The 21,581-nt window shown below is 34.4% G+C and overlaps 1 long non-coding RNA gene across 1 annotated transcript; it reads right to left on the minus strand.

Annotated features, from left to right (window-relative positions):
* Positions 1-9,625: 9,625 nt before the first annotated feature.
* On the minus strand, positions 9,626-18,753 carry LOC145691614 (uncharacterized). The gene is made up of 3 exons (XR_014132429.1): positions 18,706-18,753; positions 15,365-15,509; positions 9,626-9,838 (listed from the first exon to the last, which is right to left on the minus strand). It is a non-coding gene; the product is annotated as an uncharacterized LOC145691614 (long non-coding RNA).
* Between the last annotated feature and the right edge of the window lie 2,828 nt (positions 18,754-21,581).

A 21,581-nucleotide genomic window follows, 5' to 3' on the forward strand; every position in this document is an offset into this window, starting at 1 on the left:
AATTGTGGTAATAAAATATATTTTTTAGTTTTAAAATTACATTTATTTTAAAGTTAAGGTTATATTAACCCTTTCCGGATCCTGGCTTTTTGGGCTATTTTGTAGACTTTCAGTCAAGCAGCTACTGCATCGTCACTATTTATCCTAGAATCATGGTTCATACCTCAATCTCTTCAGAATAGAGCTGGCTTTCAAATGGTATCACTTGCATGCCCATACCATATACCAGAAGAGGGAAAATTGATGTCAAAAGGAAAATTTTGACGGAAATTTTTTTTGTCAAACTTTGGGCTCCTCTGGCCCCCCCTGTGTGAAGGCAGAGACCTAAAAAATCTGATAAATAGTACTTGGTAAACTAAATGTTTGTACCAAATTTCAAGTTTCTATCTTGAATAGTAAGGCGGGAGAAATTTTATCAAGAATCCCAACATGCCCCAAATTACCGCAAAATACCATGATCTCAGGGTAAAAAATTCCTGAGACATCCCTAATTACCCTAGGGTCATTTTTCGCCCATCATTCTCTTCAAAATGGAACTGCCTTTCAGACGGTATTACTCACGTGTCTCCATCATGTATGTGAGGTGAGAAAATCCTTAAAAACAGGAATTTTTGGGTCAAAAAATCCCTTTTTTCAAATTTTTTCCCCTCTGGATCCCCCTGTTTTAATGCAGAGATCTGAAGAAAAAACTGATAAATACTACTACGTGGGCTGAATGTTTATGCGCAATTTCAATCTTCTAGGTGCAAAAGTAAGCCCGCCAAAAAAATATACCGACCATGTCCCATTTTTCCCTATATAGAAATATATTTTTTAAAAAAATTCTGAGACATTCCTAATTACCCTAGGATAATAATTAGGCCGTCATTCTCTTCAGAATGGAACTGCCTTTCAGACGGTATGACTCACATATCCCCATCATGTATGTGAGGCGGGAAAATACTGAAAAACTGGATTTTTTGGGAAAAGTATCACTTTTTTAACCCTTTGCCCCTCTGGTTCCCCCCTGTTTTAACACAGAAATCGGAAAAAATAATCTGGTAAATACTACTCGGTGGACGGAATGTTTGTGCAAAATTTCAATCTTCTACGTGAAAAAATAAGCCCGCCAAAAAATAATGAACATAGGCTTCATAAGGGAAAATATATATTTCAAAATTATGACATCATCACCTCCTATGTCTGGACACAGGACGGTCTGAAACCATACGTAATGTCTTCTACAATGCCTCTGGATTTGAAAAACAAAACAAAAAGAAAAAACGAACGAAAAAGCTCAAATAGAAGAGTTATAACGCAATGTACCATGAAACACCCGTATGGTACAAAAATTGTACCATGGATCCCCAAAGGGTTAATATTCTCTCTTTTTCAATCCTTTTCCCATCTCAAGAAACAAGTATAGTATAGCGAAATGTTAAAAATAATATATACACATACTATATTCACATAAAACAGCTATAATGATTTTATAAATTTTTATCATGTCTTGCTATTTACTATCATGTCATTTCAAGATTTCAAGATTTCTGCTAGAAATAGAGTTTCTGAGTAGCTCCTGTTAGGTATAATAACATGCGTAATTGGATATGATTATTAGAGTTAGAAGATATCAAACTCATATCGGTCCACTGCAAAGAGCCAAATTTTCTCTTTTTTTTTTTTTTTTTTTTTTAAGAAAGACATCTCAGAATTGGCACGTATGTGTCAAGAAGTTTATTTATTATTTGCAAACATGATTTCAGATACAGTTCCACCCCGATTTGGACTTCAATATTTAACAAATCTAAGAGATGATAACATAATACAATAATAATAATAATAATAATAATAATAATAATAATAATAATAATAATAATAGAATAACATGTAACTGATAACAATAAGATTCACAATAGTTCACTAAATTTTATCCACTAAAATGACGTCGTTATGTATAGTTATATACAGCTTCAGAATTAAATAAGTCTATGGGTGTACGTGACATTTATTTGTATATTTTAGAAAGCCTATACAGAGGTTGTTCAGCTTATGTTTGGCCGATTTCGTTCCTTCCCCCTCCCGGGCAGAATGGACTCACCCAACCTGTCTCGTGGCGACCTGTAGTGTTGTGTTGGGCTTCCTGGGAACGGAGTTGTTTTTCCGCGCGGACGACAATAGCGCACAAAACAGGACCATTGTTGTGAGTGTCTTTCCTTTAATCAAAAATAGATGATATTGATTACCATATTGGACATGTTTTCCGTAATTTCACTTCACCTCTGGGCAATAACTTTTCTGAATTCATCAAATTTTGAGTACGTTTCGAGAAAATCTTTTCCTTGAGGCACTTCATAGAAGGAATCAAATGAATTAACATCAAGATTGTGAGAGCTTCAAGATTATCTGTCATGAAATCGGTCTGGAAAAACTGACGTGAAATGAACCACATGCTAAAACTCTAATGTAAGAAATACATTACAATATCTGTAATGTGCAGTTCTGCACCATCTTGCATAAACTAGTGTATCTTAATGAGCAAAGCAGTTGCAAGTGACTATGGATCAAAGTTCTTGATTGGTATGGGCAAGCATCATTCACTATTTATCGCTTCTTAGAAGGAAAGTCCAATATGTCCAGGTTAAAAACTACGATCTATACCTCAATTCTTGGAGCATGATGTTACTTTTCTTCAAGCTATCCTGGAATCTCTTTCTTTAAGTTGACCACACTCCAAAAACTCATATTAGTGTGTCAATCACATCATGTATATAAAACTGCTCCACATCATAAAACTAAAAGTTATTAGGAGTTTGTTGTGTAACCCCAGCCCAAGACAGGAATATTGGTTTCTGTTCCTTGTGGTCGCATGTGATTTCCTGCTCCGTGGTGATTTTGTACGGATACACATGGAGGCCTCAGCTTTCAGAATCAATTGAACAAAGAGTCTGGATATTTCTCTTTGCACTTCTGCTTTTCTAGCCGATTTGCCAGAACTCCTTTGTATTGTAAACCTTACCATTATGATATTCTGCTACAAAACAGGTTTCTGTCGTCAATACTTCTATTTCCATATTCCTTCATTTCCTTTTTAGTATTGTTCCTTCAGAAATTTTTCATACAGCCTGTGTTTTGTTGGAGGACTCCAATGAATATGAAACAGTTCTCGAAAACGCAACGATCCACACATTACTTCCCGTTTAATGAAGAAAGAAAGCACAACTGAAGACCGGTGCTACTTTGTAAGTCTCTGTTCGTCAGTCATCTTCGCAAAATTAGCCCTCTAGCGATAGCGTCGTGAGTTAGGCTTCCTTTCATTATTCGATTGTTTCTCCGAAGCATGCTACTGACACAGGACTAGCTCGGGAGAATAATGCTCCCAGAAGTAGGAACGAAATACATGGTTCTGATTGGTTGGCGTTATCCGTTTCTTGTCACGCAGCATTAATATAGCAAAAATCAATTACTTGTTGCTATCAACTTCGTGGCCGAGCGTGGTAGCGCTACATACTAGTAACGGAAATCGCTTTTGGCGTAGGCTCAAACCCGTCCCAAGGAAAGTTTTTTATTATTTTTATTTTCATAACACATTTTTCATTAAAATAAGAGGAAAATAATACTCAAAAAGTGATTTTCTTACTTTTGATCAGATAAGTAGTAGTAGTAGGAAGAGGAGAACTAGCAGCAGTAGTACTAGTAGGAATAGTGGTAGTATTAATAGTAGTAGTAGTAGTAGTAGGAACGGGTTAGAAGCCCCGCAGGGCTCGTTTTGTTTCACCCTGAACGTCATGATATAAATTTTGTGACCAAGTTAAAACAGCTGGCTAGGACAGCGCCAGCTGGTTAGGGTAGCGCGCGAAAAGAACGTAATTTCGGGAGTATTACTCTCCCGAGCGGGTCGTACCGACCTATTGAAGTTCAAAGCTTGATTTCCTTTACATTTAAAGCGATGTAAAAGAAAGAAATGGTGGATTCCCTGCGCCATCCGCTACAACCAAATACAGGTCATTCATATATGCATTACATTCAACTTAAAAATAATTAAAAGTTGCTTAAATATTTTGCTTGTGCTAATTCTCTAAAATGTTTTCTACCCCACAAGTTTTAAGACTTCGAACTACAATATCTCACATACACAATTCCTTTAAATATTATTATTAAAAACCCTCATGCTTGCTGAAGCACTCTGTACATGTTTCTCCTCCACCCCTCTATGAGTTCACCTCCTTCCTTACAGCTTCTACTGCCATTATTACATTCGAACTATCTCGTTTACCGAATTATTTGTTCATCCTTTTTTGAAATGATCTATTTTGTTTGATCATCTCTCCCTGTAGATTCCCCAGTTTTTCACCTCTGTTACTTCATTCACCTTCTATTCCCTTTAACCACAGCTCCTGTTACCTTATTGCCCATTTCTTTCATTATGTGCTCTTTTGAGCTAACATTCGGATAATGATCAATATATTTCGATGCTTTTGTTATTGTGTCTGCTACGTTTCTTTTCATACGTTGACACGTAGGTATAATTAGTAACAGCTTTGCATTATGTATATCGTATTATTTTATCACATTTACACTAACAAAATTAAAAGTAATATTGTGCAACTGGGGGATACGATATACATAGTGCAAAGTTATTACTAATTAGCTGTAATATTACTTTTAATTTTGTAATATTAATTTTAAGCTTACAAAAATTAGTGTAAACGGGGAGCTAATTAGTAAGGAAACTAAGGGTAATATTACAAAATTAAAAGTAATATTACAGCTAATTAGTATCGTTATGTATATCGTATCCCCTAGTTGCACAATATTACTTTTAATTTTGTTAGTGTAAACGTGATAAAGTAATACGATATACATAATGCAAAGCTGTTACTAATTATACCTACGTGTCAACGTATGAAAAGAAACGTAGCAGACACAATATAGTCTGCAATAGGAAACTAGATTGCAATTTATTTGTAAGCCCTAGAATTAAGTGTCAGTTCTTCTCCGATACTGTAATATTAATAGTAATATTTAATTTTAACAGTTACTCTGTAGCTCAATACTTTCAAACGGGTATCGGAGAAGAACTGACACTTAATTCTATGGCTTACAAATAAATTGCAATCTAGTTTCCTAGACATTGAAATAAAACTAGTCCTAAGAAAACATAAAATAACAGAAAAGATTTGAAGGTAAAAGAGGGAAAGTGGAAGGGATAGCATTGTGGAAGGCTCTCAAGCACAGTACCTCTCTACACGAGTTGGGTTCTTGGTTCTAGTCATGCATATGGTGACTTAAGTAGCTCTGGACGGAAACGGACAGACGGCTCGTTCAGGTAGAAGGAGCTGAAACTTGTATCCAGGGATTCTACATATTTCCGGCCCAACACAGGCCTCTCTCTCTCTCTCGGGGCATCGTCTGGGAACGATGGCATGGTCATTCTGGCAGTTTGGGATCTCCATGTGCACATTTCTGATACTGCTTCTGCGACGATGAACCTGGTAACAACTTTCCTGGGTTTCGCTCTCCGGTCACAATATTTTCTCGTAGCTTCCCAAATTGTCTCTCTTGATCACTAGGGTGGGTCGAAAAAAAAACGATTTCTTTCAAATCAAATTCTAATAGTGCGTAAAAGTTGCACCATCTATCGAAATGTTTTTTTTTTTTTTTTTTTGAAATCGCGTAATATCTTCAGTTCGCGCATCCAGGTTAAAGTTTTACCAAATTGTCAAAAATCGTACTTTTTTGGAACACCCTGTATAGAAGACAGGTTGCTTCTGATAGTTGTAATAGAGCGCTAATTCTCAAGTAGGCATGTAACAATACACAGAAGAAAAGAAAATCAACATCGGATAATATCTTCAGTTCTTGCTCTAAGGTCAAAATATCGTGAAATTGTAAAAAATCGTACTTTTTGGAACACTCTGTATAAAATAGTTTATGTTGTTATAGTTTTAATATGGCGGTTATATTTTTCCCAACCATGCGGGAATATTCAGAAAAAAAGAAAATATAAATTGGTTAGTATCATCAGTTCGTGTATTGGAACTTAAAAATCGAAAATTTTAGTTTCTATGTTTCCGATCTGATCGTGCAGCTCTTCGCTCAATTCTGATATTAGAAATGACCCAGAACTCACCGCGAGGAGGTGGTTGCACTTCGAGTTCCACCCACACCCTTCCCAACCACCCTACCCTTGTAGAAGTTTCAAATTTATTTCCTTTGTATTTCGGGCATAACTTTAAAATCACTGGCATTATAGAGCGTGAGAAAAGTGTGGTTCGAATAAAACCATTTCTGTTTAGGGAGCCACACACTTTTGTAGCAGCCTCTGTTACAAGTTTAACACATTTTTCTACGGACTGCGTGTGACATGGAAATTTTAGGTAGTCAAACTCTGGTAGTTCTCTTGTCTTTAGAACACGGGCCATTATTGGTGGTGATGAAAGTTTACACGTTGACCAATCTATCAATTCGGTATAGTCAGTTGCTTCAAAATTGAGATCAGGTGGTAAAAATTTCTCACATTTTTACCTGATGGTGGTTGATTCCTCGATTTCCACTATCTTCTGAAAGCTCTTATGTGTTTCCGTTCATCCATCGCCATGGCCAAAATAAGGCTTTCAGGGTGCGCTAAAAAAAAAAAAAAAAAAACGTTTCGCTGTATTACAGGATCGATAATTTCTAGTAAACTTTCCGGTGGATATCCTGATGTCTTAATTTAAACACATGTTCTGCACCATCTTTTACAGACGAATTTTGTTTAATAGCAAATCAAGCTGGTGTATATGTTTTTACTTAAGTCACCAATGTCTTCAGCTCAAATGAAGGATCTTCTGTCCAAATATATAACCTTAAATATGTCCAAATATACGATACGCTATAGTAAGCCACCTTGAACGACTTATTGGGCCTGAATCCTTTACTGCAAGATCACTTGGACACTCGCCGCTGTTTATGGCTCTAACAATATCAAGAAGATATTTTTGGTCTTTGCTCAGGTCATTTTCTTTTACGGAGATATATTCAGTCTAAATATTCCCATAACCAACAACAGGAAGCTGCTCACAGTGTTTCAATTGTTTGAATATAGTTCCAGAAAATGATTTGGGCCTGACGTGTCACCATCTAGGCACTCTAAAAGATGTCTGAAAGGAAACTCATTAAAATGTAATAATCAAATGAACCACTAGAGTGGTCTTCCAAGTTTGACCTCAATATTATGATTCACTTTTCCATCCAGTATTAACCACTGTCCGATCACAGCCGATAGCAACAAGATCATTTATGTCCCCGTCTTTGTCACTTAAATAAGAAAATATACTCTCAGATATATCCTTTGCAGATCCAGTTCTAGGCGTTATATGGCCAATGAACTGATTTCTGAAGAAGAAGAAAAAAAACATACATTTTACAAAAGGGGGTATGAAACACTGTGGAATTTCTATTTTTCGTGAAGAATGTATTCGATTTCTCATTTTGTGTGCCTGTTGCTACATGCTTGAAGAAAATCACAGCCCTATTAGGGCTATAACAACATAAACTATTTTATACAGGGTGTTCCAAAAAGTACGATTTTTTTTACAATTTCACGAGATTTTGACCTTAGAGCAAGAACTGAAGATATTATCCGATGTTGATTTTCTTTTCTTCTGTGTATTGTTACATGCCTACTTGAGAATTAGCGCTCTATTACAACTATCAGAAGCAACCTGTCTTCTATACAAGGTGTTCCAAAAAAAAGTACGATTTTTGACAATTTGGTAAAACTTTAACCTGGATGCGCAAACTGAAGATATTACACGATTTCAAAAAAAAAAAAAAAAACGTTTCGATAGGTGGTCCAACTTTTCCGCACTATTAGAATTCGATTTGAAAGAAATCGTTTTTTTCGACCCACCCTATTGATCACTACATTATCTGATCCGAGTCGAATATTGGCGAAAGTTTTATTTTTATTTTTAAACCCGGAAAGCTAACGAAATGCTCAGCTTGGCAGTAGACCACTTGTACAAGAAAGCAAGATACACGCTGGCACGTGCAGGAAATTTGGTTAAAAGATAAAGAAACTTGTATGTTCCAATATCTGTCGGCTGACAGCCCCTCCCCAGCAAATGTTCAAAACTCGGAATGTCCCGATTTTCTCCGAAGCATTACTTGGTTGCAGTTTTTCTGTTACGCAATGTGTAAAACAATACTTGAGGTTCACAATGTCACCGTCCAACCTCGCCATAATATCCAGCGGGAGAGAATTAAGTTGGAGACTTCTGCATGACCATGGGAAATTGTAAACGTATGATATACCTATCATGGTTTGGGTTCTGGCTATCCCGCTCCCCCTAGTTTTTACCTGCTATATCCGCCACTAATATGCTCTGAAAGTTCAATCCAGAACTAATTGACTCTAAAAATATTTAAAAGTAAAGTATAATAACAGTAAAATATTAAATAATGCTCTTGAATGATATCATCTACTGTAAAGGAGAAAATGGAAAAAGGAGTGAAGGAGTGCTCAAAACTTTTATATTTCTTTATTTACCAAACACATCTTTTATGTAGAATTTAAAAAAAAAAAAACATTTTTTAAAGAGTTATAATCTGATCAAGTAACATGATAGGAAACTCATTCTATAGGCTATCCATTAGAGATTTTATTCCCAATTTTGTCCGATCAGCAGTAGGTCCATACCCAGGGGTCTAGGGGGACCGGCCCCACTTAAAATGTTACTGGTCCCCTAAAAGTTTCACGGTATGCTTCCAAATAAACTATATGATTATATCGCCCCCCTAACTTCTCCCGCCCCCACCTACATTTTTGGGCTGGCTACGGGCATGGTCAGCAGTATGTAAGCATATTGAGTATTGGTAATTGCCGATTCGTATTCTGTCTTCATTTTTAGTGCGACAAACATGGATACGCACCATTACTATAGGGATTTCACATCTTATTTTGTATGCTGTTACAGAATTGTTAGTAATATTCTAATTTCTATCACATAATTGAGCTACCAAGGGCGACCATGTTGTGGTTTCCAAGGGGGGGGCAAGTTTAAGCGACATTTCAAATATAGTTTCAAATTTTGCTGTAACTAATGTAAAATTTCTATTGGTTTTTTCGATATTTCCAACAATAATTTCCTTTTAGGGGGTCGAGCGCCCCACTTTGGCCCCCCTGATGGGCGCCCTTGATAGCTACGAATTTTGAGCACATCTTATCATAAATTATAAATAGCAAGGAGCAAGAGAGCACCCACGCGGGATAGGCGTGGTCCAAAGTCTCCCACAAAACTTCATTAACTCAACATACATGAATGTAGACTTTCTTAATAAAACTATATTTATTTAACACGAAATGATTAATATAGCATGAGAATATGATCTTGTACTTCATCTGTACTCTTTCTCTCATAAAAAGAACCTAGTTTTATCATTCTTTTCTGAAAATATTGGTGGAAATATTTTACAATTACTTATCGTCTTTCCGGGTGCAACATAATACCTGTTGAATACTACATAGGAATAGTGGCTTGAAATATTGGTCCACTCCCAACAAAAAAATTATAGGTTCGCACCTGTCACACTGTGTAAGATTTATAGTATTTTTTTTCTTTTTGCTAAATATCATTCACAATAAAGAGATGATTAGGTTGTATGTATTTATTTCTTTATTGATCTAACGTTACGTCGTCTACACAAAAACATTATATATCTAATTATAATGCAAGAGAGCAGCGAGATACTGATGTCTAACCCTAACAAAGTGTTAAGATAAAAATATGCTGTGTAACGGACTTGATTCATATTCTCTTTCCTTTAATTAATCCAACTAGTTTCCATCTTTCTTCTCAGCCCCAAAATGGATATCCTGTAAGAGAAAAATGGCAAATATTAATTATATATCATACAAATCTTCAGGAATCTTTTCAACTTTATAAATGAAATGAAATCTTAAAATTTTACGTCCCACGGTTATGCCGGTTAGGCTAAAGGAGACGGTGATTATGAAGAAAGTGGGAGGAAACGGGAGAACCCCGAGGAAACCCACAAGCACGTGTTTGCCCACCACAAAGTCCATACCGCGAGAGCTGGGATCGAACGGCTTTATAAAGGAGCGGCTCGTGAAAACACATTGGTAAGCGACGCTTACGGTGTAATTGAGTTATTAGGTGGAACGGATTGTGATCAATGGTGCCAACGTGCAACCTTATAAAATCCCATTTTGAAAGGCAGAAATTCCTATTTTGCTTCTAAATTTCCCAAGCATTATACTAAAAACAAAATTTTTAAAAAACTAATAAAATAAGGAAATTGAAACTACTATATGAAATATTTAGGTGAATTATTCGTAAATTCCTAATAAGTATTTTCCTTAATTAAAAGAGACTATTGAAATTATTGATAATAACAATCATATGTTATTATCAGAATTCAGTATTCCCACCACGCTTTTGTGCCATAATGTTCTACTGAACGTAATAAAGTTAAACAAATTTGATTCTTCTACTATTGTGGGACGTTTTAGAAATTGTCTGTTCTCGTTTGGTTACTTATTTATATCGTTTATGATATTAAAAAATAAAAAAGAACTGAAGTGTACAATTTACGTTCCTTATTGCTTGGTTTTTGATATTCAATAGTTCATGCATAAATTCCTTGCACACCAACATAATTTTTAAAATTAAAAGAGTGACTGATTTCACATTTATTCAAGTGGCATTACCTACGTCCTGTTCATAAGAGTTTTTATGGCGTCGATGAAATAAATATGTGAAAAATCCCGTGTGTGTTGCCAATTTTGATGATCTATCTTTGCCCCTATTCGAAAAATCTGTCATAAAATCCTACAAAATGGGATTTTCTCCATGGGTTGGGATCAAATCATAAAACCATAAATACGTAGCTTAATTTCAAATATGTGTCTGAAGATGGCAGGGAAAGCTTATTTAGCATATATTATTGCATTGCATTTCATGGGAATGTTGAACATCATTTGCAGTTTATTGAAAAGTTAGAAAATGCTACATACCATTACACCCCATTAAGAGTTTTTTTTTAAATTCTTATATTACAATTAAACTTAGGTATATGTAAAGAACTACGCATATAAATTATGGTGACGCATAGTGATACAGAAAAGTGTATCTGAAAGTGTAAGTTTCATAAATGTAATCAGAATGGTCGGTTTTATGCAACAACCAGTCAACCCATACAATTTTTCCAAAATGAATTAACCCTGCTGGAGGGTTCGAACATGTGTAAGGAGCATACTTAAAAATCCTGGTAACGCGTTTGCGATCGGTCTGCCATCTATGAAGAGAAAAGTCAACCCACATACGGTAGTATGTTATGGGGTCGAGAAACCCATTACTGCGATTTCCCCAAAAACTGTCCGGGAATATGAAAATTTATAAATCTACATTCCATATCTGTATCATAATAAGTACGTAAACCGTAGTCGTTCAAATAAGCACGACCGAATATTTTCATAATTCTTGTCGATTAATTTTCTTCTTCAGAAATTTTAAATTCCGCTATCCTTTTTTCAAAAGATTAATGAACTGTTTTGTATTTTGCTCTGAGGTTTATGATTATTTGATGATATAACCCTTGCTTCTTGAAGCTGCGAAAAGTAACAGAAAGTATTCATGTAAGTATAAGCAAACTTAAATGACAGTTAATTTTTATAAGTACTAATACGAGCTTCGTGATCATATTTGAAGTTAGTTGGTAAGCATTCTAGTAATGTTTCATACAATACGTATGTCTAACGTAACTGAATTTCGTGCTATGTACATGTTTAATTTTGGTAAACTGAAGTCACAAAGTAAAAGGCAATACGCAAAAAATGACATTTTAAAAGAGAACAAATCTAAGGTCGCTTTGTAAAAGGGAATAAGTAAAAACAATACTTCTTCTCAAGAAGGAAATAGTTGTTCTCTTGAAAAGAAATATTTTTGACTTTTTCCCTTTCTGCAATACAAGTCCAGGATTGCTGTCTTTAAAAGTACAATTTCTAACTTATTATCTTTTACTTTGTTTCGCTAATAACAAATAAAAACATGCTTTAATATTGAGAGTCTACCCTTGCGTGTGTAAAAGGGATACATTATAACTTGTTTTGCATGTCTATCTTGCAACTTCACTTCAATTCTCGATATGCCCGGGATTTTTCCAGATGAAAGGTGGTAACCCTATGAAATATTCTTATGACGTACTGTAGTCCACATGCTAACAAAAGCTATTGTTTAGTTTAATACTTGGCAACTATGAAGAGAAAAATAGTCAAATTTTGGTAGGAAGATTGGGCAGTACTGATACAATCTCAAGGAACCTTCCACGTAATCTACATGTTTTTTGGAAGGAAGCAGAAACACATTGAAAGAGAATGCAACGCAGACATTTATAAGGAGTCATGAAATGTTTGTTGAAGTAACCTAGCTAAAAACGTTTCCACTTCCCTTTCAAGATATGTTACTCTATTAAGCGTCAGATTTTGAGCAAAGTTAGAAACCAGAATTTATTTATAATAGAAATCATGGAACATTCTTTGAAATAAATACCCTCACTCAGTTAAGGTGACCAAATGTACTGATTTTCGCAGTACAGTACTGTTTTTGAAAGAGCTGATTTGCGTGTTGCCAAGACTTCTAGAAAATCGAGGAATGTTCTTTTTTAAAAAAAATATCCTGCAAAATGTCCTGAGTCACCTTACTTGCAATACTTTAATGTTTTATTCTTTATTCACATTTCGTATGATAAGCCTTCTTTTTTTTTAATCGAATTTTAAGAAATAACAGTGTTCATTTTATTCAACTTATATGGAGTATATTGCGTAGTAGAGCACACCTTTCGCAGACATTAATATTTTAAATTGAACTCTTAACTCGGTAATTGAATGGCAAAATGTCCAGAGCAGCTTGAAGTATATAGTTTTAAATTTTCATGAAAAGAAATAAACGACTCCTACCTGTTTAATGAGATTACAAATGTAAAAGGTATGCTATTTCTGAAACACGTCTCAAATGAAGGTAGATTTAAGATGGAATGAATTGTTCAAGCATTTTGAAGAAAAACTCATTCTATATTTCCAAATATGTGATAATGTGGAGTTCCTTACGTGCCTCTATGCCACAAATGTTCAAAAGAATGTTGAATAATTTGTAGAGTGATGAGAAATCTCAGTTAAAAACTGAAACTCTTAAACACCTAATAATGCCCATATGTAACCATAATTGTATCTGTAGTGCATTTTATGACATGATTTTGCAAAACAATGAAAAATAAATCGCCAAGCACAGTACTGATGTTTAGTTAGTATGTCAGATATTAATGAAAATAATTTGTTAACATTTTTTGAAAACAGTTTTGAAGGTAATGGATTAAGACGAACTACATTATTATATTTCATTAAATTTGTATGCTTCAATATTCTGAAGTTTTCTTTTTCATAAAAGTAGTTCCTCTATGTTACTGCATCAAATTGTTTTAAATTGTTTCATCAATCTTGTATTTGTCATTTGGAATATTTGGAGTTAAGTTATATTCGTTCAATATTTTTGTTGAGAACCCCCTTCTGAATAACCTAAGGTTAATGTTAAATGAAATAAGGACGTGTGTATTGCCGACGCAGTAGGCTATCATTTTGTTTTCTAAGAGCATTGCTAACTTTATTTCTGGAAATATTAAAATTATGTAAGATATTTCATTTACTTTAATAAAGTAAATGCAATTTCGGGGGCTTAAGGACGGAAGCCCCGCATTAAATACGTCACTGATTATACTTCTGCCCTACTTTTCTCTTGTCACAATCTGGTCACCCTACTCTCAATATGTTTCCGCTTCCCTTGTTTAAGAGTCTTCACTACAGCGAAATTAAACTACCGCTAATTTTAGAGGTTTTCTGTAATATCTTCAAAACAAATAAAAATATTCAAAAAACAGAAACGTAGTGAACTAGACAATACAATTTTGCATGTGATACCTTTACCACAATTCACCTATCTGCTTTTGATATTCCGCTATTTACAGAATCCGCAAAAAATGCTAAATCTATCTACACTTGCAAATCGAAAGCAGATACATGAACTGTGATAACGGTATCACATGCGAAATCGTATTGTCTAGTTCACTACGTTTCTGTTTTTCGAATATTTTTATTTGCTTTGAAGATATTACAGAAAACTCTAAAATTAGCGGTAGTTGAATTTTCCTGTAGTGAAGGCCCTTAAGAAGTGTCACTCTATTGAATGGGAAAATTTCAGCAAGGCTACAAGCCCGAGCTGTGTAATAGGAACCGTGCAACACTGCGTGCGTATTCTTCACATATCAGCTTATTCAATTAATTCTTTGAAATTCAATGCATATACTGCTCTTTCTCATCCTCATAGTTGGTCTGTTTCTTCTCAACGCTTCTAGTAAAGTAAATTTTAGTCGTTGTTGGTATGTGCAGGACAATCAAGAACATTTCAGAGCTCACTAACTGGACATCTTAATCTACATATATATAAATGTCAAACGTAGGGTCGTAAAGTTTGCAAGTCAGCTGACGTACTATTTCCCACTATCGAGTCTACAGTTTCTGCTACTTTACATTACAGGTCTCTCAAGAATGTATGCTTTTCAGAAATTGCTGCGTGATCAGCTTTTATTTTTTATATATATATATATATATAGAAAGGAAAATGCTACCGGAATACATTACGAATACCAACATTGCATTCACGTTTATTACTTTTCTTTTATTTCTTGTCTTTATTTCATATTTAGGGACATTGTGGTCTAGTCGTTACAGCGTTGGGCTCACGTCCGCGTGGTCCCCCGTTCGATTCCGGGCCGGTGCTTCTCAATTTTCGGCGTCCACACCATGTCGTGAGGCAAACTGAGGAGTCACGCGAATAAAAGACGTGGCAACCACTCCTCATACATCAGTTAGAGATTGTGCCGCGCGGAGCGCTGACGACGTTTCCGTTGTTAGACTGTACGTAGTTCAGCTACTGGCTAAAAGATGGCGTTGAAGCGGCTGAAGTCAGAAAAGGGCTGTTATGCAAAGTAGTTTGGTCTATAATATATTTCTTTCATCTATTTAGTTTCTTAGGTACATTATATTTCGATAACTCACTAAGCATACAATATATTTCTACTCATTTATTGAGTTTTCGAGCAAGTGAAGTAGCACTTCTTACAACTTACCTCTCCATCTTGGTTAATAGATATAGCCTAAGTAAATTATCAATTACAATACAACTTAACGGTATTTGCGTGAGATCAAGACGATATAAGTTAATGAACGAACGAATTAATTAATCAGAAATTACAGTGCCTAGCTGCAAAAAAATGTAATTAATACTTAATTTCTGTAATAATACACACGAAAATATCGAAATTTACTTACCCCAGTAAGAATATCCAATTCCGAATGTGTTGTCCCCTTTTAGGTCCTCGCTGACTTCAGATGGTTCAACCGGAATTGCTATGCCTTGAACTCCAGCGTATGCTACTCCAGCGCATAAGATGGCAGCAAAAAGTGCAAGAAAAACCTTTAAAACATACAAGGAAGTAATTACATAAAAACTTTCAATTTGAACCACCAGATTTTACAATTAAATTCATGTAATTAAAGTTATGTAATTGTTTCTATTTACTTTCATCTTATAAATTTAGACGGTGGCCATTTAAGGTCCTGTCGTGTAGAACACAATTTCTTATTACTTGAAATAAATAAGTATAACAGTATTTCAGTAATTAAAGACGAATTGGAAAGTGACGGATTGATTATTCTTTCTATTGACAATGGAATATGATTTAAGTAAAATGATGTTTAGGATGAATATCATTCTTCGATTGCCCAAGAGTACTATTATATTACATGGATAATGAATACCGTGGGGTGAAGTGGAATTAAATTTAAAAAAGAGCGTATATTACTAGCTATTTATTTGTATAGACCTATATGTAGAACTACGTATATTATAAATTTCGATACACAGGAAGTAATAGTGACATCCCCGATCGGTTTAAACCTAAATTTATCTCGCATCAAACTGTATGTTGAGCAATGATGGCAGGGTTGGCAGATTTTTCGGAGAAAAAAAGGAAGATTTTACGTTTTATACGAAAAATGAAAGACGTGTGATGTTCTCTTTTTACATATAACAAGCATATAGGCTTATATGAGGGTCATTTCGTAACAGTTTTTTTTAAACGTTTTGGTGGCCGGAACCCAAAAATTACGAAACGCTAACCCCAATATATTTACGAGAGCATATGAATTATTCACTGTTAATTTGTATCCAGCGGGCGAATTGGGGTCTTTAGTAAGAAGTTCGAAACCATCTGCTACGAAGAATGACAGGTATGAGTCCAGAGTACCGAAGTGGCTTCCCTCTTAAAATTATAGCAAAAAATCCTGCCCCGGCACAGAATGCAGTGATTGTGTGTGAGATTTGGCCCCGAAAGATATTTGTGTGTCAATACGCATTGCATAACCTCCAGATCTCTTCACTGTGATTATTTTCATTCCCTAATAAAAGCACTAATCAAAGGGTATGTTTCTTTTGACGCTGTTTCCACCATCTAGAAAGGAATGACAAGGGCTTTGAACATCAATTACGGTGCAGACATTCAACAATTCATTGAATAAGTAATTAGATCATACAAAGCTGTATATGTGTGGACAAAAAAAAGTTTGTACTTCGAATAAACTAGGTTAAGATGATTCCAATATTGTCATATTTTTAATATACAGAAACAATCACTTTTCCCGTTTACTGCATTGTGTATATATATATATATATAAAATAAATATTTCAGTTTAACGTCTCACAATTATCCCCTTTAGAATAAGGGAGATGGATGATTAAGGTATGTTAATGAGAATGGAAAAATTATTAGAATAAAAATGTGGAAGGAAACAGAGTACCCCGAGGAAACCCATGGGCACAATGTTGTCCAAAAAAAATTTGTTAACCGGGGATCGAACCAGGTATCCCTCGCACTACAGGTAAGTGCTCTATGCATTCTGTATAGTTTAGTAACACAAACTAATTAAAGTATTTGAATAGTTAAGAAAATATTTTTAACAAACGTTAAAAATAAACCACCATGAATAATTTCATCCTATTTAATATTTTGTGTACTTTTACAATATTAATGTTCAACGTAAATGAAACAATATCCAACAAGAAATTTAGGAATGATAGAAAGATTGATTCAAAAGATTGCGGTCTTGGCCAATAATTAAGTTCTGGATCTGAGGTCACAAATGGCCCTCAATATAGAGTTTTCATATTTGTTACGGAATAGGCACATCATACTGAGTTAACACTAGAAGCACCAAGCGGTTTTTCAGACCGCTTCCAGATAAACATATTGCCCGTTCGTATACTATTGTATTGAACATTTTTAACCTTTATTAATTACAATGATAAGTTGTGATATGAAATGTAACGTCAGTCATAACTGATAACTGGAAATTTTCATGAGCGGTTTAAAAAACCGCTTGTTGTCTCTCGCGGTTAAAATTTCCGGTGCTTCTAGTGTTAAGAGGGCAGACTACTAAATATTTTTCAAAAACTAACAATTTTTATTTTGTCCGTTTTTCTTAAATAAAAAGAGATATTGAAATGTAACTGAACACTATAATACGTATTGTTATTCTACAGCCGAATATAAAAATCGGAAGAATTTTCAGTGTTGCCATCCATAGAAATTGCAGCGTAACCAGAATTTGAATTATCCAAAAAAAATAGGTTAAGGCAGCAACTATAAAAATGGACTCAACGGTAGTTGATGACTTAGCATGCTGTCTTGGTTCCTTGTTATTACAAAATAAGTGAGTTATTACAAAATAAATACAAATATTATTTAAAAAGTACCTAACAAGGAACCAAGACAACATGATATGTCATCAACTACCGTTGAGTTCATTTTTCTAGTTGCTGACGTTACCTAGATTTTTGGGTACTTCAAATTCTAGTTACACTGTAATTTCTATGAATGGCAACACTGAAAATTCTTCCGATTCGTATTTTCGGCTGTAGAATTACCTACTATAGTGGTAAGTTACATTCCAATATCTCTTTTTACTTACGAAAAACGGGCAAAAGAAAAATTGTTAATTTCTGAAAAATATTTAGTAGTCTGCCCCCTTAAATAATAGTTTGGGTTTGGCTATACTATATGTAGTTATAAGGCGTACAAGAAAATTTTTAATTGAAATGTACTGTGAGTTTTTTGGATCAGGGACCACGATATTTTTGAACGGCCCTTAAATCGAGTTTTCCTGATTTCAACGGAATAAGCACATCATACTGAGCTAAGTGATAATTTGGGTTTGGCTACACTATATGTAGTTCTTCAGATATAAGGCTACAAGAAAAACTTTGCTTGAAATATATTGGTTCTTTTGATTGGATACATCTCATTGCTCTGAAAAGAAAAACTATATAGATCAGTGTAAATCCTCAGGCGTAATATTTTGGAAATTTGAAGTTTTGTGGTGTTTAAAATATGTAGTTCTTTCTCTGCCTGATGTAGCTGTTTTTTTTAATCAGCTAAAATTTATTATTTAAGTATTTATGAACTTCATATGAAAAATATATACTATTAACGAACAGATTTTATCTATGTAATTTAATTCTTCTAACAATTACACAAGGAATCTTAAGGAATCTTATACGTCTCACATACAACTTGGAAGTGAGAATTCTAAATACGTTGCTATTAATACTTTACCTTATAAAGCATATTGTCCTATACGATTGGCTTTCTTCTTGAAGTTTACGGAAATAACTGTTGCAAACATAAAGGAAGAAATGTTTATATATTTTTCTTTGGTCCTTGAGTTTATAGTTCAAGAACAGGAAACATATATTATTAGACACATGCGAGTTAGGTAATTGATTTCGCTTCAATAATTTTGCTGCATGCGAAACAACTTTCGAGAGTGGTACAACATATACACGAATATTGTTATTCAACTTGTGATGTAATAATGTGTTAATTACTCATGAATAATCATCGCGTAATATAATTTGACTGTTTTCCACTTAGTAATATGTAAATTATAATATTTTTACTCTACCAATTAAATTGGAATTCTCACAGAAAAGCTAAGGCTAGACCCAGTAAGCAAAATAAAGTAGTGTGGAGTTATATGTTACATAACTATAATATTGCTACTAATATTAAACTGTACTAATGCACTGAGAGTTGATTACAGCAACAATACAATACACTGTATAGAACTACGGAAATAATAACAGCACTACCGGATGGCTTAGTGCTTAGCGCGAAGGTCTTAAATGGATGGGTTCAATTGCCGACGTCTTGAAGGTACCGTAGTTCGGAATGCAACTTAAACAATAGATCTACTTAAGCTGTAAACCCAAGTCTCATATAGCCTCACTGCTGAAAAGGGAAGGTAAAATCCAACCAACAAATACTACTGCAACTTCTCCTGTCTACTATCTATCTATCTATCTATCTATCTATCTATCTATCTATCTATCTATATATATATATATATATATATATATATATATATATATATATATATATATATATATATATATATATATATATATATATATATATATATATATTCAACACTGATGAAGTTGGGGCCTAGGGTGTTTTTAATCATTTCACTTTAAGGGTACAACGTAGAGAAGGGCGAAATATATAAAAATAATCGAAAATGACCAACAATAGTGTCAAACCCATTGTTATCGGGATCGCTGAGACTAAGAGTGACATTTTCGATGCCGTTTAAATCCAAAAGTTGCCCACATTAGTACTCCTAAAGGGGGATAGTGACATGTAAAAATAACTGAAAATGACCGATACTAGTGTCGAATTCATAGTTTTGGGGGTCGCTAAGTTGACTGGTGTTAGTTTTGGTGCTCTGTGTGTCCAAAATGAAACGTTTCTTCCCGGTGAAGAACGGGCACCCTACTAGTTATTAACAAATGTGAAATGAAAATCGATAGGAGAGTTATAAAACGAATGCTAATTTCTGCAATAATAGTCTACCTATACTTCGGTAAGATACTAAAAATTTAGAATTTGTCTTTGGCTTATTTTAAATATACTTGAAATTATAGTCCTCGTCACCCGAATTGTCGTGTGGCATCAGCCAATAAGCTCGTAGTGCACCGTTGCTAAACCTTCAGGGAAGAATCTAATCATTCATAATTGATTTTGTTCGTATTTGTTAACAATTATGAATGATTAGATTCCTCCTTGAAGGCTTAGTAACAGCATACTGCGAACTTATTGGCTGATGCCACACGCCAATTCGAGTGACGCGGACTATAGAACAGAAATCTTAATTCCTTTTGCAATTTCCTAGTAAAGCCAACGTAAGTTAGTAATGTAATGTAATCTAAATGTTTATAGTTCTCATTTCAATACCAATCAAATCTACAGTTTATTTGACTAACTATTTTTCTGTTCTTTCTAAAATATACTAACATTTAAATGTAACTGATTTCTGTATCAAATCTATTTAAAGTGCCTCTTACTTCGTGAAAATTAATTTTTAGTAAACACTTTTAGTGTTTAACTAGTTGAAATGATCGTTATTCGTACGGGGAGAATATAGTTATCGAAAGTATTTGAACCCCTTAAGCTTTAGAATACGTATGGGGAATGAATTTCAAATTAAACGGCGTCGGAAGTGTCATTATATGTGTCAGAGACTCGGAAAACTATGCACTGAACACTAATATCAATTGTTTATGATTACTTTTACATTTCACTACCTTTCTTCCTACCTCTCATTCTTCCATACTAGAGAAAAACTTTAACTTAATGGCATCGGAAGGGTCATTTTCATATTTCTGTGACTCCGGAAACACGGATTAGGTATATCCACTAACATCGGTCGCTTTGGATTATTTTTACATATCAACTCCTTCTCTCCATGAAGATGAGGCATCAAGTTTGACTTAATGTGGATCACTAGGTGCTCTCGGTACTATGATAAACGCTGCTTGAATAGTGCGGCGTTGCCAGATAAAAAAGGAGTAATCATGAAATTCTGCTTCGATACTTACTGGAGAAATTACTTTTCGACCCTTACCGCAACTCACAGCTATCTTGTAAGTTACAGTTCTTAAACTACAACTCCAGAATCCTGGAATTTTCTTATTGTGACTACCACACTAAACGTACAAATTTGGCAACAACGCATTATGGCCTTCTGCGCAAGTTTATTCTCAAAATCTATTTCCTTAAGTGTAAATTAATATTTAATTAAAATGTGAAACATACAACGAAAAACGGTCAAACAATATATCAATTTCGTAATAAGATCGTTACTTTAAAACACTTTACACATACTAATAAATATTTAAAAAAACTTATCAGGTTTAGTATGATCTAAGAGCAAGTGCCATCTTGCGTGCTCATTGTAAAACGAATCAAATATTTACTTTACATTGTTATCTTTTACGATATCAGAAGACACAACCAAATGAATCAGTGTCTTATGTTGTAGCTGAAACATAAGTCTATTTCATAGTACAATATTTACAATATGTAATGTTTCATTGGGCAGTACTTAAGGGAATAAGCTAAAATACGTACTGACTTCCGGATGGTGATCT

The sequence above is a fragment of the Thermobia domestica genome, chromosome 8 (assembly GCF_964235325.1).
Source record: "Thermobia domestica chromosome 8, izTheDome1.hap1.1, whole genome shotgun sequence".
Lineage (NCBI taxonomy): Eukaryota > Metazoa > Arthropoda > Insecta > Zygentoma > Lepismatidae > Thermobia > Thermobia domestica.